The sequence below is a fragment of the Choloepus didactylus genome, chromosome 23 (assembly GCF_015220235.1).
Source record: "Choloepus didactylus isolate mChoDid1 chromosome 23, mChoDid1.pri, whole genome shotgun sequence".
Taxonomy (NCBI): Eukaryota; Metazoa; Chordata; class Mammalia; order Pilosa; family Megalonychidae; genus Choloepus; species Choloepus didactylus.
This window is the reverse complement of record NC_051329.1, coordinates 7,488,892-7,507,030: the sequence shown is the minus strand read 5'-3', so window position 1 is coordinate 7,507,030 and position 18,139 is coordinate 7,488,892. Positions and strand designations below refer to the sequence as shown.

The 18,139-nt window shown below is 38.1% G+C and overlaps 1 protein-coding gene across 13 annotated transcripts in view; it reads left to right on the top strand.

Moving 5' to 3' along the window:
- Positions 1-18,139, top strand: part of ZNF664 (zinc finger protein 664) — a 251,172-nt gene that overhangs the window by 2,795 nt on the left and 230,238 nt on the right. For 8 of the 13 annotated variants that reach the window (XM_037816591.1, XM_037816596.1, XM_037816594.1 and 5 more), the window contains exon 3: positions 11,876-11,969. The exons of 4 other annotated variants lie outside the window; for them this stretch is intronic. The gene's annotated coding sequence lies outside the window, so the exon portion shown is untranslated. Of the gene's footprint in view, positions 1-11,872; positions 11,970-18,139 lie in introns of all 13 variants that reach the window. One more of the 13 variants, XM_037816590.1, reaches the window with a different exon arrangement.

Below are 18,139 nucleotides of genomic sequence, written 5' to 3'. Positions count from 1 at the left end.
TTTCCTTGTGGCAGTAGCAGAATCAGTTTAGCTTTTATGTTCTTCAGGTAAAGCGGATTTTTATTCATAAGCAGTATCAGAAAGAGTTTTAGCAATTTAAATATTAATTAAATGATGTAATAAGTAACGTTTTAAGATATAAAAGATTCAATTAAGGGCTTTTTAGGTATTTTTCTTTCATTCAAAAATATTTGAATGCCTATTGGGTGGCCAACAAAATCAACATTATCTCTTTTCTTTTAGAGTGTACTATCTGTGGGGGGAATCAGAAATTATACACAGTCACCTGGCTACAAGTATAATCATCAACTGTGATGTCTACTATGAAAGCTAAATAGTACCTGCTATGAGAGAGTATAAAAAGGGGACCAAATTTTAGACTGCAGAGGAGCGTGCAAAAGATTTTTGTGTGTGTGAAAATAAGATTTAAACAGATCTGAAGGTTGAGGAGGCGTTAGAGTAGAGTGAAGGGAGTGATAATTTTCCAGGTAGAGGGATAATATGTGGGAAGGCTCTGAAGAGGGAAAAAGCTTCCCCCATTCCAGGGACTGAAAGCATCATTTGTGGCTGGATTATAGTGAGTGACGGGGAAGTGTGGCTAGGCAGGGGGGCCAGATCATGTAGGGTCTTGTAGGGCATGTGGAGGAGGATGTATTTATCCTGAGTGAAATGGGAAACCATTACAAGGGTTGGATTTTAAGCAGTGAGGGGACATAATCAGATTTGTACTTTTCAGCAGTTACTCCAGCTGCTACATGCATGGTGTGGGGAGTAGGCTGGGGATGGAGAGTGGAAGTGGGGGAGACTAGTTAGCAGGCCAATTCAGAGGGCAATCTAGAAGAGACACGTTCTTTCCCTTGGAGTTCATACTGAAATCACGCTACCAACTTAACTAAGGTCAAAATAGATATTTTATTACAAATTAAATGCTCATTTCTTATTTATAAAAAGTAGGAATAAATTAAAGAAAGAATATAAAGTAATTTTTTATGCAGTAAGTACCCACATTTGTTAAATTGGTTGTCCATACTATACTTAACAGAGAACTATCAGAGCCAAGTTAAAATTGGGACGTTATTTAACAAGGTTTCTGCAAGTTTTGTCAAAGCAGTAATACATGAAATAAGAGTGAGGTGACAATCTAAAATGAAAAAAAGGGAAATATTTGTAGATGCTGTTGGCAAGAAAAACACTAACAGGAAAAGGATTAGACAAAAAAATGACAAAGTGACTGGATACACAATGCATATACAAAATCAGTAGGTCTCCGAATACCAAAAAAACATAATCTGGCAGACAGTATAATTTATAAAAAGGGCTGTGATCACAATGAAAAACTTTCCTGACAGATTAGAAAGAGTATCCTACACTGAAAGACAGGCCATATTCCTGGATGCATTGGTTAAATATTATAGAGATGTCTATTTTTGACAGAATCATTATGAGTAATAAGGTATGACAAGCCCTACCTGATAGTTAACGTATTATAGAGCCACATTTATTAAAACAATTTCACACTGGCTTAATATCTGTACAGGTTGCTGGAATCTATTCAGCAACTATTGTATTTGAATGTAATAAATGATAAAATCACTATGAATACACCCAAAATTTTAAAGAAAATGGAAGTAAATTTTTATTAAATATCTGGAAAGAGGAGTTCTACTTGCTGAGGTGAACAGAGCCAGGCTTTGCAATCAGATATACCTGAACTGGAATCTTTTCTTTTTTATTGTATTTGCAGTGTGCCATAGGGCAGATTTCTAAACCCTTCAAAGACTCAGATGGGTTTTGGAGTGAGGAAAATAACACCTAATGTGCAGGTGTTGTAACTAAGGGAAAAAGATTCTGGTGCATAAGAGAGTACTCAAATATGTTATTAGTTGCTATTATTAGAAAAAATGGAGAAAAGTGTATTATATTGCATAAAAGTTTGAAACTTCTTGAAGAAGAAAAGGAAAAAATAATCCTAGAATTAAAAGCCAAACCAAAAAATAAGAAAATCTATGTGGCAAATAATAAGCAAAGAGTTAATATCTTCAATATCTAAAGAACTCATACAAATCAGTGGTGAAAATCTACATGCAAATGGTTACAGGATGTGAATAGATAGTTCACTGGATAGAAATAAAATTGGTTAAATAAAAATTGCTTAATCTCACTAATCAAATAATTACTAGTCCTACAGAAAAGTAAGATTCTATTCTCAATAGCAACAAACCTAGAAAACATTTAGGAGTAAAGTATAAGAAATGTACAACAGCTTTATGAAGAAATACAAAAATGTTTACTTAAAGGATTTGAAAGCTAATCTAAATAGTGGGCATATGTAACATTCTTGGATAGGAAGGTACAATTTAAAAAGAACAATACTCTCCAAAGTAAACATAATTTTAGTGTAATTCCCATTGCAATCCCATTGGGAATTTCTGGACACTTGATAAATTGCTTCTAAAATTCATCTGGAAGAGTAAGTGTGCTAGAATGGGCAAGAAATTTTTCAAATGGAAAAATAGTGATTGGGAGATTTGCTATATCAGACATCAAAATATACTGTAAAGCTATAGTAATATAAATGGTGAGCACAAGAATAGAGAAATTGATAAATTGAACAAAATAGAATTCAATAGAAGACCCATATATGTATAAGCATTTAGTAAATGATAAAGCTGGTATTTCAAAACAGTTGGGAAATGATTGTTCAATATATTGTAGAGGGATAAATGTTTCTTCATTAGGAATCACATATTCACAAATGACTTTCATCGATGGATTAAAAAGCTAACAAACCTCACCTAGAAAGTATTTAGAAGAAAATATAAGAGAATATTTACATAGATAATATATTGGGAAATAAGGTTTTCAGCTAGACCATTTAGATAAGACCAAGACCCAAAAGTTGTTAAAGACGAGACTGATAAATTTGACCATTATTATAATTGATATTTCTTTATGACAGAAGACATTAGAAAGTGACAGAATGGAAAGATGTTTTTGCAGCATGCATAAATAGATAAAAGATAAATAGGACTGACATAATTTTAAAAAGAATCAATATGAATACTTCTCATAAAAAAATTTAAACTGTCTAAAAAAGCAATGAAGAGGTATTTAACCTCACTTGAACTAAAACAGCTAGATTTTTTTGGAGGGACTATCAGTCACGACAAATCTACAAAAGATACAATACAAAGATATCCAAGGATGTAGAAAAAAAGGCACTTTACATTGTTGGGACCATAAAATTGGTTGAACATTTTTAGTTGGCAATTTGGCAGAACCTATGAAAAATTTAAAGAAAAAAAATGCACATGTTTTGATTTAGTAGGTACACTTTGCGGAATTTATCACAGTATCATAGGAACACGGTATGAACAAGTCTATTGCAGTATCATTTACAGTGAGGAAAAATTGAAGATAACCATAAATTTTGCTACCTCTGTATGGTAAGATATTATGTGGCTTTTAAAAAGAGAGGTAGATTTGTATGTATTGATATAGACTGGATGGATGTCTGGAATATATTATTGAGCCAGAAAAGCAAGGTTAATCCCATTTTTTATAAGATACAAGAGAAAATAATGGTGCACATATGTGTGCATTGTACTGAATAAAAATAGGAGTAGGTCTGGAAGGACACATGGCAGGCATATTTCATGTACTTAGCTCCAGGAAGATGGCGTAGGGGTAACTATGATTTTGTATTTCATATGCTTTTGCATTATCTCAGATTTTCTTTTTACAGAGCCTTTACTTTTGTAATTAATTAAGATGCTAAAATTTCTCACCAATTTAATAAAGGTCTAAATTTAGAATTCTTTAGAGTTACAGTACCTGGTACTTCTGAGGATGTAAAAATGGCACACTCTTAGACTACATTGGCCAATATATATCAAGAGCCTTAAAAGTCCTCATGTTTCTCGATGTAGTAACCACCTAGGAACCAGCTTTAAAGAAATATTGGTACAAACAGAAAAAAGCTTTATGCACACAAGATGTATGTTATAGTATTGTTCTTAAAGGTGCAGAGTGATTAAGTAAGTAAGTAAGTTAGCTATATCCAGTAGATGGGATATTATATGACCAGTAAAATGATGTTTCTGAAGCAAATGTATTAAAATGCTTATGACATTGTTAAGTGGGAGAAAATCAGGATATAAAATTGCTTGTATGATATGATTAAAACTGCTAGTTAAACAAAAATCTCACCCACCTCCTAGTAGAACCTATGATTGGGAAAATAATTAGAAGAAATTAAATGAAAATCTTAAGTGTGGACTTTGTGTGGTAGGATGTTGGACGATTTAAAAAATTTGCTTTTTTTATATTTTCCAAGATTATATGTATAACGTTTATAATGGGGCATTTAATTTTACCAAGTACAATATATCTAAGACATAGGTTACCTGCATGGCTAATACATGTGCACTTTGTAAAGAACACATTTGCCTTATCAGATATTAAAACATACTTTAAAATGTACTCTGTATCTAAACATTTTTGGAAGTAAGTTTGAATGAATTTTATAGCTTCTAATACCTGTAGAAAAATTGCTTCCTAGCAATATGCAGAATAAAATTGTTGTACTCATTTCCAGTTTTATTATCTGTAGAATAAATGCAGAAACTTAAACATGGATAATGGGATTTCTTAGGTTTGATGCTTTTGTTTTGTTATCATCCTGTGTTTCTGACACAGAGATGAGTTGAATTTGAATAGAGCAAGTTGAATTTAATCAAGTCTTTCAGGACAAATAGGAGTTAACCAGTTAGACAAAAGGTAGAAACATGGGAGAATATTGTTGTTGCATGGGGCCTGAGTGTGGTTCTGCAGCATTGGAGCTGAGGGTACTGCTGGACATGCAGCTGTTGGTGAGACTGAAGAGGTTTTCATAAAGGGTTCATTCCCTTACCAGGTTTTATTGTGTTACTGTGGTAGGCCCTGTGGATCTGGACTTGCAGTTCAGTGGAGGACAAAGCCAAGTAAGAAGGTTCTTACTGTGCGATAGAGGGGTTATGATAGAGGACGTACAAGGGCTCTGGAAGTACATAAAAAGACACCGTTCATAATCCTGATTGGAGGGTAGGGGTGAGAGTCAGGGAAGGCTAGGGTGAGACCTGAAGGGTAAACAGAAGGAACAGCAAGTGTGAAGACCTGGAGGTAAAAGGAGCATGACCGGGATGGGGGTGGAGGTGGGGAGTTGTGGCCTAGGAACAAACAAAACCTGGGACTGTGAAGAAGTTTGGTGTGGCTAGAACTAGAATTGGAAGTGGGAAATGGGGAAAGATGAACCAGGAGAGGCAAGTAGGGGCTAAAATTATTCAGAGGTTAAAAGCTGTTTGAATAAAATTGGAAATTATACTGCAAATAAATGGAATCCATCAAAAAATGTTAAACAGGGTAATAACAATCCATTTTGCATTTTAGAAAGATTACATTGGAGTGGATAATGGATTAGAAGGAGACAAGACCGGAGGCTTTAGTATTCTAGTGGTAAAATGACAGTGGCCTGAATTAAAGTTCAGAGAGCCAGCATAGGCTGAATGGGTGGATAGATTCAAGAGGTATTTAAGAGATCAAATGGAAAGGACTTGGTGATGGGAAAGAAGGTGGATGATATCCAAGTTTCTGACTTGGGCAATTCATGGGATAGTGGCCCTATTTGCCATAGTTGGGAATACAGTAGGAGGAGCTGGCTTTGGTGAGAAGATGTCAAATTCCATTTTAGAGATGCTTGAGTTTGAAGGGCTCATCAGACATGTAGATTCTTCCTGAAGAGAATTTATAAAGAATGATTTTATAATGCACATATATGCTTTGCTATGTGAATAATGCATCCATTATTAAAATCAGTGTTTCTATGTGATGATTTTTTCCTGAAATATAATTGTACATTTTTAAATTGTTTAGAATCGGGGTGTATTTGCCCGGCTTAGACTGGATTGTACATGTCTTTCATATGGAGTTATTTAAGAGTGAATGACTCTGATTTTGGGTAATATTTTGATTGTCTTTATGGTCCGTTGGGCTATGAGCAGGTGATAGAGGTTTCTCCGAAGGGAATTACTGGTCTTGTGGTTCAGTCTATTGTCAAAAGTATTGCTGCCTAATTGGAGCGATTTCTATTGATGTTGATGAGCTGGTCCATTCCACATAGAGGCAGGACAGGAAATAGAGTGGTGTCCTGGGCCTACATCCAGGTGGAACCGTCCACCCAGCCATTACCATCCAATGTAGAGATTTCAGAATCATTTGCATAGTCTTTGCCATGTAGGTGGTAATAGAAGCCATGGGAGTGGGTGACAGCACATAGAGCAAAATGGGAAGAGGCTCAGAGCAAGAACTTGGGGCATAGTACATTGGAGGAAAAGGTAGTGGGGAAAATGCATCTTGCAGAGGAGACAAAATAATTTAAGAGGAAGGAGGATGTCATAATCAGAGAGAGCATTTTCTAGAAAGAAATAAACCCATGTGAAATGGCTTGAGTGAAGGGGAACTTCTGAGGAGTTTCCCTGGGAATTCAAGCTTATTTCTTTGCCTAGAGCTCACAGGTCTGTGGAAAGTTGACAGGAGTCGGTGCAGTTGCTCTCTGTACCTTTGTCTCTCTTGTGTCTCTCCTTCAGTGTGTGTTTCCTCTGTGCTGCTGCTCCTCTCTGTAGACACTTGCTCTCTGGTACATGTAACGTATATGACCCCAAATGGCCACTCCCAAAGGGTGCCCTGATCTGCACCTTCTGACAGCTCCCTTTGTAGACCTCAATCTTTCCACTTTCCATTTCTGAATTCCTAGGAAAGAATCTGATTGGCTTAGACCCCTGTTCACAGGATGTGGCTCCCTGCTCCAGGGCCTAAGGGAGCAGATTCACTTAGCAGTGTGCTTGAGCCTGCCCTGTTGGCCAAGAGGCATGCAGATGAAGCTAAGCATGAGAGGAGTGGTATTCTGGAAGCCAAAAAGAATTTCAAGAATGGGCAGGTACATAGTTTTAAATGTTTCAGAGAAGTGACAAAGGGATAAGGAATGAAACTGGATTTGGCAAATTAAAGTCATTTAGTCTAGGTTTAAAGTATTGCCACAACTTATTCAAGTGGAAGATTCACAAGATGGATACTTGATGGCTATAGTAGATACTAATTTGTACAGAAATAGGAGGAAAAAAGATTTTTTAAAAAATGCAATGTAACTCTGGAGATGTATCAGAGACATACAAAGTTTAATTTTAAAAAGCAGTAATTCATATTGCTTTCTAACTTTAAAGCATTTCTATCTATACCTTTATTCTTACTCTCTGGAATATGCAGCAATCCTTATGTCACCTGATATAAGAAATTCAGTAAAGCTATTCTAGAGCTCATTTATTTTTCATGCCTCTGTAAGTTCATAAAATAATTATAGCTTATTTCTGCATCTTATTTTGCAGTGTGTCCTGTGGTATTATGACACATCTTACAAGGAATGCCTTGTAGTCAGCGCAAACCTAAATCCCAAAATTCTGCCTCTTAGGTAAATGATATAACAACTCATAAAAATAATCTGAACCCCTTTTCTTCTGTAGTGTAAACCCCACTATGTCAATCTGGCTTGCAAAATCATTCTTGGATGTTTAATTCAAATATATATAGGATTGAGGTTGTTAGGATTTAAGAATATTTCACTGATTTAAAATACTCAACATTGGCTGGAAGACATAAGTCACTTTTTTTAGTTAACCAATATGTAGTAAATTATTACTGCATTTCTATATTATCATAGGATATGGCCTTGTGATAGGTTTCTAGGCTCAAAGTGAGAATTGGGGAACCTGCACAAAGCAAGTTCATATTTTCATGATGTTTGACAATTAGTTAGAGGTGGTAATCCATTGCAAAATTCAAGTTTGAATACTTTCTGAGCAAATGTTTGCGTGCCCTCTGGGGACATTGTGAGCAGCTAAAACACAGTCCTAGGAAAATATTTCTTTCATAGTCTGAGTTGAGAACTGGTAGACTAGATGGTCGAAATTGGTATGGGTATAAGTCAGGAATAGAGGAGAGCCAAGATGAACCCACATACAGGTGTCTTTGGAGGAGCAGGAACTCTTAAGACAAACTGGGAATAAGGGGTTTATGTAATGGGAGTGGAACATGGAGGATGCAGAATCACAGAGGGAGCCAAAGGAGTATGGTCGGCACCGTCAAGTAAGCTTGAGAATGAAAGTACCTTTGGATTGGTTAGGAGGAAGCATTTACTAAGAGGAACTTCAGAGGTGTGGTGGTGGGTTGAGGAATGGATAGGAGGTGAAATGCTTTAGAAATAGTGAAAACCTGGATGAGGGAAAGGGGGAAGAAAAAAAGTATATGGCAGCTAGAGAAGGCATTAGATTAAATATTTTATTCACTTAAGATAGGAGAGACTTTTGCATGTGTTTAAATGCTGAAAGGAGAAAACAAGTTCAGAGGAAACAAAGTTGAAAGATGGGGGGTGAGGGGTGTGGAGATGGAGATAAGGAAGGAGGGAGTTGGCTTTGAAGTTTCTAGCTTGGAGATTTGTTGAGGGATGTTGCCTTTTATAGGGACCTTGAATAATGGAGCTGTAGTGATTTTCAATTTAATGTGAGGTGATAGGGAGATATTCCTTCAGGCAGTTGGAAATACAGTTAAGAAGACAAGACAGGTTATAACACAATGTGGCATTGTCATCAAGGAAATGATCATTCATCCTGTGGAGGTGTTGAGCTAAAAGATGGAGTCAAGATATACCTTTAGAAGATACTTGTATTTAGGATTAGGAATTTTTTAAAAAGTATACTCAGAGAGGCCAGAGGAGACCTGAGCAAGTACTGTGAATTGGGGGCCAAGGAGCTGGGGATAAATTAGAAGTGAAAGAATGCAACCCAAGGAAAGGCCTTGGGAGTTGACAAGGAGGAGATAACAACTTGGAAAGCAGTTTTGTAGAAGTGGTGTAGGGGGGGGGGCGGGGAAGAAAGAGGTGTAGAAAAGGGAGTTGGGTGTATGGGAGGGATAAACAGAAGGTGGAGATGCTTGTGGAAAAGTTTGCGGGTGATAGTGAGAAGAGTGAATTGATCATAGCTAGTGAGGTCAGAGATGGCTCCATAGAACAGATGGAGAGCTTGTCTGTGCCTATAAAATTAGAACCATGATCAACAACGACTGTAGAAAGAGAATATATTTGTTTTATTGTTTTTAACCCTATTATTTCAGGATATAAGATTTAGGTTTTGTCTCACAGATTGAGAATCTCACCAAATGGAAGGGAAGGTTTAGGTCTATATATGACGTCTGAGGGGGGGACTTGTGCAAGGAAAAGAGATAGTAAATTTGACTAGCTTTTGATTCAGGCAGATGTCAAAAATTAAACCCTTTAAATGTATTGGACAATTTGCTATCATGAATAATATTTTTTCTTTTTGGTAAAACCAGTAGGATAGTTAATAGAAGTTAATTGGCATCACTTATTTAAAGTATTTACGAGACTCTCAAGTGCTAAAATTAACAATATGCTCAGCTTTGAGTGCTAAGGTCTAATATTTAAAATGTCAACTTACACAAGGGGTTGGGTGGGCAGGCTCCAGCTTAAGCCCAAACATGTCCACTGCTGCAGGACTGGTTTTAAGACCTTTGAAAGTCATAAGCACTTTTACCTTTGGAGGACTTGGCCATGACATATCAAACTTTAAAAATTACACTCATATCCCACATGAAATTAGGGAATACAGAACTGTATATGTTAAGCTTCGTTTGACTAGTTGTAGGCATTAAACATTTATTAACTTTGATTTTGCATTTTTCTTTTCATATTTTGCAGCCAATAAATTTTTTTTTCAGGTCTCACACATTTTCATAGGCCCTTGAGATGCTCATAAGCCCCAGGACTGTGCCCAGTGTGCCTAATGATAAAACATTCCTGCTCTCTTGGGAATCGGAAGTTGGCTATGCCTAGGCATGTCTGGCAGGGGTAGGCTTGCCAGGAATCTGTTTGTGTGAGGTACTGAGGAGCCTCCTGGGAAAAACTCCATCCTAAGAGATGCTGAAATAACTGTTTTAGTTAGGGCTTATTTTTGTTGTTGTGTGGAACAGAGGTTGATTCAGAGCATTTTATGAAAGGGGGGATATGTTATAAGGATGCACATGGACCGGGAAGCCATCGGCAACTAAGGCAGCTCAGAGACAAGCCCCCCAGTCTTTCTCGTGGACATGGCATCTCTCTTTTCTTTTGAGTCTCTCCTCTTCCTGCCATCTGGCCTGTTTTTCTTTTCTCCATACTCTGAATATCTTTTCCCTACCTTGTAGCTTTGCCTTACTTAGAGATTCTACTTCCTCGTGACTTTGGCTTGCTCTGGCCCCTCCTGACCTCTCCAGTCTCTTTGTACATAATAACCTTTGAGCTTCACCTCTGTCATCTGATCCCCTCACTCTTTCAGTATTGTTTAGATTCCTGAGAGAGAGAGGGAATCTGGTTTTGTTGTTGCTTTTATTATTGTTCCGAGCCTCATCATAGCTCACTGTTAAGCCCTTGGGTTACATGTCTGCACTTGGTCTAATAAGCTGTGTGTGTGGGGGGGGGGGGGGCTGGAGGGGTCACGTGGTCTAGAGACAGCTCACATTAGTAGGATTTGCGGGCTAGCAAGCATCATGATTAGCATGTATAGTTCAGTAAGGAAGAAAAACCTGCTCCCATATCAAAACCATTTGAAATTCCTCCAAATGTATCCTATGTATTGCCCTCTAAAATGTATTCTTTTAACAGACATCATTCTGAATCAGCCCTTTGTTCCCACAGAAAAGCTAAGATCCCTAAGTATGTTGAAAATTTTTTCACTTTTCCATTTTCTTACTATTTTATTTAGACCCTGACAGTGCAGTCACTCAGGGTAACCTGTAGGATTCCATTTCTCCTGTTAGTGATTGCTGCTGAAGGTGATGGAGCTACTTCATATAGCTGCTTTTGAGGTTGGATAGTTCTAATTTCATGTCTTTCACGTGTTCCTTTTCTCCAAAGTTCCAGGGAGCTGTATAAACATACAGTAATTCGGCACCATCCCCAGATTCACAAAATTTAGAAAAATAACTACATGTCCCATCCAAGTGTAAACACGGCAGCAGTCTGATATCTCAGTCCCTTAACACAGCATCACACTTCCCAATGAAAAGTGATGTTCCCCAAGTCTAAACTAGATCATGAAATCTATACCTAAACCAATTTTAGCAATTATAGAATATAGCAAAGGGGGGGAGTGGTAGATGGAATAAATTGGATAATGAAAATAATAGCTAATCTTTGTTGAGCATTTAAAATTTGCCAAGTACCGTTTTAAGTACTTCTTTGCATTAGCTTATTTAATCCTTTTAAGGTTGCCTTATAAGGTAAGGTGCCTTTATTATCCCCATTATCTCTGTTTTTAAACTCTTAGGTAAAAGTTGCATGGCTAGTATGTGTCAAAGTCAGGGTATGAATCCATTCAGTCTGACACCAGTCCATGCTTCTTCATCACTCCTCCATACCGAAAAGTAAAGAAAAAACACTACTGATTTTAGACTCTCTAGGGTTCTAACCAAGCCAAGTCAGTCATCCAATATAAAATACCTTAGAACCTAAAACTCAGTTGGGGTAAAGTTCCTATCCAGAGGCCAGTTATGATAATAGGATTTTTAGGGAAATCATGCAGGCTGCCTCTATTTTCCTTTCCAGGGTTTCTCAGATTCTCTCTTTGGCCCCATATGCCTTGAATCCCAAGAAGGAAATATAAATACATCTACCTACCCTCTGAGCTGGGACCCTACCTTTTTAATTGCCAGTTCTTCAAAATAGGTTTGTAATGCCAAATTCTCCATAATACAAATCTTCTACTTTTCTCTCTGCCTTTCTCCAACCCAGCAGGATCCTAAGGCTTTTGTAGCCCTTCAGCCACTGTGGGCCCTGCCTCTGCCTATTCTTCTGGAATGTCTTGGGGGCTTTGACTCCTGTTACTGTGGTAAGTTTTCCCCATGTTTCACCATTTGTGCTAGATGGAGAATCCCCCTCAAATATTTCTAAACTGAAATTGTCTCTGGGGTTTTTTTCTAAGCATGTGCCCTTTGGAGTCCATTGAGGAAGAAAATCTCTATTACTACATGTCCTTCCTTAAAAATCTTGCCTCTATCTGGCTTTTGAATTCCTTAGATCTTGGACACCCTCCTTACTCTGAAGAAAATGGAAGCATCTTTATTCCATCTTTCTTTATTCCTCTTGAGTTTCATTTACTTTTCATGTAAGCCATTGGTTATTAAAACTTCACTCTGCTTGTCCCGTTGTTTCTGGATCTTATGTCATCTTCTGTTTTTCTTTCCTATTGTCCTTTTGTCACTAAATATCAAACCTTTTTTTTTTTTTAATAAAAACTGATTTTGTTCCTCCATAAGTTTCTGGTGCTTTTCCAAAGCCTGAACAAGAGCCTTCTCTTTAAATATGAGTTCCTGATAGTTTTCTGACCTGCTGGTTAAGGTTTTTCATCAGTCTCTGCAAACTCGATTCTGAGAGCCTAGGTATTGGCACAAGCGTTTTTTTTTTCCCTTCATTTTCTTCTGAGCCTTTGAATTTGTGATTATTTTTAATGACTTTAAAGACAACATATACTTTATGTCAGACAGGTATTTATTTGTCTTTATTTGGTCATTGCTGAAATCCAAAACATTCTAGTTGAACATGCAGTCTGGGTCTATGTGATTCATACACATGATAAAATTTTATATTATTTCTCTGTGCATAGCTGGGAAGCAGGAGGAAAAGAGGCAAATCTTGTCTGAATAACTATTGGCCTCCAGGGGGAGCATGCAGCTTTTCATCATTTCCCCCACTGCTAAAGACTGAGTTCTCAGGCTCCGGGCTTCTCCTTTCCCTGACTTTACTTCCCCACAGAATGGGAGTTGACTTGGTAAGGTAAAGGACATTGCAGTGATCTCTGTCCTAGGGTGTCTAGTTGCTGTGCCCAGGTAAAAGGTTAAGGCCACATGGGTGTGTGGCATCTTTTCTCTTTCCTGGCTTTAAATAAGCAGAGTAGTTAAGGCTAGGCTGTTCCCTGAATGGAAAGGGCCTGACCAGCTCTCCCTTTTCTTGCTTTCTCCCATGTGCCAGATTGGTTCTGGGTGACTGCCCTAATTGGGAGTCTGGGACAAGAGTACTTTGGCATAGTGACAAAAGTTCTTTCTTCTCTGATTCTTTCTGGCGCTTTTCTCTCTTGTGCTGACTTGGGTACCCTCGGCCATCCTTCTTTGTTATAGTAGGTAAGACCTAAGATTCAGGTCTGGTATTTTATGAATTCCTGTTCATGCAAATACATACTTTGGTCTCAAGCTCTAGTAGTTGCCTCTGCTCTAGGGAAAAGGGATTCACCATGTGATTCATCCTCACTTATGGAGTGCTACATTGGGAATTGGATTCACAGCCCCAGCTAATAATAAAATGTTCATGTGTTTTTGCATTTCTAGTTCAGTCCTGTGTGTGTTTCCTCCTGGGGTACCTCGAAGTGAGGGGTGTATGCTGAGATCACTGGTCAAATTTGATATTTGCCCTTAATAGCATATATTTCCAAAAACAACATTGAGTCACCCACCAGTGCCAGTACTCCCAAGTCAAAAGCCTGGACACTGAGGATCTGCATAGATGGCTGTAACCATTTCTTGGCCCTTTTTGAGGATGGGGTGGGGACAGATTTCTATTCATGCCAATACTGAATTCTAATGATCGGATCCTATCCAATTTTAGGATTCTCTTCATCATCTCTGTATGGTTCTTTGGCTATAAAAAGTCAGCAGCTCTTGTAGTTTGAGCTTACTCCACAAATCTGGCTCGCCTATACATGCTTACTTTAGATGGCGAAACAGTACAAGTTATGAGTTGTGACCCAGGTATAAAATAGCCAAAATCCCAAAAGCTTAACTTTCTGACCTGCCACTACAGGAACTACCCTGACTCCCAGAATCACTGCAGGCAGTCCTTCTGTCTCGGTCTCAGGGCCCAGGCTCTTGTCTTTTTTCTTCCTTTAATTAGCTATACTGGGCCATGGGTATCCCTTAGACATTTCTTTGCCTGTACCTGAGGCTGACTCGAGCTTTCTAGTCCTTATTCCTTTTTTTGCCTAGACCCAAATATGGATTCTGTCCCTTTGGCTCCTTCTTCTACAGCAGTGAAAGGAGGAAGGAAGGCTAGTGAGAGTCCTTTTCGCTGAGCAGTGGCGCTCTCCTGACCTAAGCCATCTGTCCTTCCTTTCACATCCCCTGTCCCACCCAGTTCCTGCTTGACCACAGAGCAAGAGGGATCCCCTGGCCCATTTTTGAAATCCTGATCACACGAGGAAGACCAAACTTATAGAATCAGCCAAAGGGAAGAAACAGAAAAAGGCAGATTGTTTAGGAAAGAGTGCATATTTTTATGTTCTCTTGTATTTATAGTACATTTACTCGCTCTTTAGGTTTTCTAATCGTGCCCTGAAAAGATTCAATTCTTTTTCCTGTCACCCATATCATTGCTCCTTCTTCCTGAGGATAGACTGAGTACTGAAGCATTGAACTCCCCCTGGTTTGAGGGTGAGAGAACATCTGCATGACTAACAGTAGGTACTATTATCTCCATTTTACAGATGAGTAAATTGAGACTGATAAGAATAAATTACCTGTGGTCACACAGCTAGGGTCAGATCAAGAATTTGAACTTAGGTCTTTTTACTGCAAGTCCAGTGTTCTACCCACAAATTATTAAGATTCCTAATGTGGTTATGCACATATATGTTTACACATTTACTAGCTAGATAAGATAAATTTATGCCTTGTATGTAGTATTCACTTAGGTCTCTGTCACTGAAGTAAGGGGTTTCTGTGCGCGGTGTCCAAAAGCAAGAAAAAAAGTAGAGGATTCCAAACTATGAGGAAATCCCACTGAAGTCAGGTTTATTTAAAAACAATCCTATGAATAAAGGATCAAGAGGAGAGAACTGATGGAATAGATCAGGGAGGAGCAGGAGACAGATGCGTAACTATAAAAGTAGTGCTGGACTTTGCACAGATGAGGAGTGCTGATAATAGGAGGAATTAGGTCCTCAGGTCTTTGGAAGCATCTGCCTGGGAATGCCATTCATGGCCCATGAATTAATGTGTCATAGTCTCTTTGAAGGAAATAAAGCCAATATTTGTTTAGCCTCAGTTATGTTGTGGACACTCTCAATAGGTACGTTTATTATCTTCTTTAATTATCACAGCAAAGTGTTGTACACATGATTGTCCATGTTTTCACAGATCAGCCTGAGATTGGCCACTATCAAATAGCAAGTGGCAGAGCTGAGATCCACACCCAGCTGTGTCAGATTCCGTAGGCCATTGTTGTGAGAAGACTGTAAGGAAAAGCAAAGGAATGTATACCTGCATCATCCTTTATTTCTTTAACTATGTGCAGTTATCCTTCTCAGACTTGGAAGAAAACTGACATCATTCCCTTGACAAATTTTCTTGCCCTTTTCTGGACATAATTTTCCTCCTCTTTTTGGTAATTTCTATTTAAAGAAAAATCAGACTCAGCTTCTTTTATCTTTTCTCCATTAGGAGTCATTAGGCCAAGTCACATGAAGAGCAGTTCTCCCCAGGATGCATTGAAAGCATCTCTCTTCTTTGTAGCTTATTAAAACCCAGAGCCCAAATCATTAACCATTAAATTTTTTGTTGTGAGTGAAATCAGGAAACCTAGGGCCTTTAGTGTGGGAGTCATAAGGAAGTAAGGGCAGGAAAGAGGGGAGGGGGGAAGGAGGGAGGAGCCCAAACCCCTGGGGTGGGGGATGGACACCAAGTAGGGAAAGTGGTCTGAGAGTAGGGATGAGGTTGCCTCCCCAGGAGGTACTGGGTGAGCAGCAGAGAAGTCGGGGATCAGAGGTTCTTTTCTAATGGTCTGGAGTCATGCTGGACCAGAGTCTTTTTCTAGCCAACTGGTGGCAGGGATGTGGAGAAGGTATCACAAGTGATATAAAACCCACTGCAGTCAATAAAGCTTTCTTTCAAAAAGTATGGCCTCATTGCAGAAAGGAGAAGGGTAGATCATGACTGGTGTCATGTATTTGGTTGGAGAATCCTACTCAGAGTCAGATCTTCCTTTGACCATCCTAAAAAGTGGACCCCAGTACCAGGGAAATCATTCCTGTTACTGAGGCAAATGATTATCAGTAGTTTGTTTAGGAAATGCTACTTATTACTTGAGCACCAAGTAAAGGAGTGTTTGAACCCTGGTTAGGACGTGTTGCTAAGATGCTGTGAGGATGGCAGCCACTGATACAAGACTGCTGGACTGTTTTAAGACCCTGCTTTGAGGTCATCCCAGTTCTCAGAAGTGCTTGGTACTCCACTGGACTGGGCATATGTAGCTTGAGTAGATGTGTCTTCCTATACTTGTTACATGTGTTTCAGGCTGGAATTTTCTGAAGATGCAGTGGAGATTAGTGAAGAGGTAGATACTGCCTTTGTTGTATGCCTGGATCCCCCAGGCATGCAGGGAATGGTGGCCTTGAACAGAACAAATAACCTCTTAACTGTTCTTTGGTAGCATGTTGAAACCAGGTACCTAATTGTCCTTCAGTTTACTTTTTGTGTGCCAAGACCTGTAGAAAAAGTCTAAACAAAGGTTTTACTTCCTTTGGAGTTGTGTCGCTACCAAGACCTGCCAAATTACAATCTGATGGCTTTGATTTCTGGGACTTCTTGATAATTTATGAGGAAAGGGGGTTTATCTTACAGTTTAAGTGTTTATCTTACAGTTTGTCCACATGCTTTTTTTTTTTAGACAGCGGTTTCACTGACATTTACAGCAAAAATTAGTTTATTTCCTTCCACCCACTCCTGCAAGTAATTGTTTATGTTCCTTATCTGTAGAAGGGCCTCTGTTCTCCACCAACTCCCTACCTCCATTTCTTTTTTTTTCCCCATATACCATTCTATTATTAACTCTTTGTACAAGTGTCATTTGAAGTAGTTCATGTAAGAACTTATTTATATTTGTAGTATTAATCAGTGAGATACATGACTTTCAATCATATTCACCTTCAGTAGGCACTCTTACGTAATCCCAATAACAAACTACCATCACCTCTATCCACTCCCAAACATTTAAGGTTAATCTCGTTAACTGCTCCCCATCTCTAGCTTCTGTCTGTCTCTAGATCCCCTATATTCTACATTTTGAGACTATATATATTTTACATTTTCTAGGTAGTTCATATTAGTGAAATATCTATCCTTTTGTGTCTGGCTCATTTCACTCAGCACTATGTCTTCAAGGTTCATCCATGTTGTCGCATACTTCAGGACCTCATTCCTTCTTACTGCTGCATAATATTTCATCGTATGTTTATACCACATTTTGCTTATCCACTTTTCTGTTGGTTGTTCACATAGGTTTTTTTTTTTTTAATTTTTTAAATTGAAATATATTCACATACCATACAGTCATCCAAAGTGTAAAACAATTGTTCACAGTATCATCATATAGTTGTACATTCATCACCATAATCAATTTTTGAGCATTTTCATTACTGCAAAAAATAAAAATGAGAATAAAAGTAAAAAGAACACCCAAAACATCCCATACCCCCTTCCATATTCATTTACTTTTTTTTATTTTCTTATTTTTTTTAGTTGAGATTGTTCACATACCATACAAATATCCAAAGATCCAAAGTGTACAGTCAGTTGCCCACAGTACCATCATACAGCTGTGCATCCATCACCACAATTTTTTTTTTCAATTTTAGAACATTTTCATTACTCCATAAAAGAAATAAAGACAAAAAAAGGAAACTTAAATCCTAACTACCCCCTCTGTATTATTGATTCATAGTATTGGTATAGTACATTTGTTACTGTTGATGAAAGAATGTTAAAAATACTACTAACTGTAGTATATAGTTTGCAATAGGTATATTTTTCCTATATGCTCCTCTGTTATTAACTTCTAGTTACAGTGTCATACATTTCTTCTAGTTCATGAGAGAGATTTCTGATATTTGTACAGTTATTCACAGACATTGTCCACCACAAGATTCACTGTTTTATACATTTCCATCTTTTAACCTCCAGCTTTCCTTCTGGTGACATATGTGACTCTGAGCTTACCCTTTCCACCACCTTCACA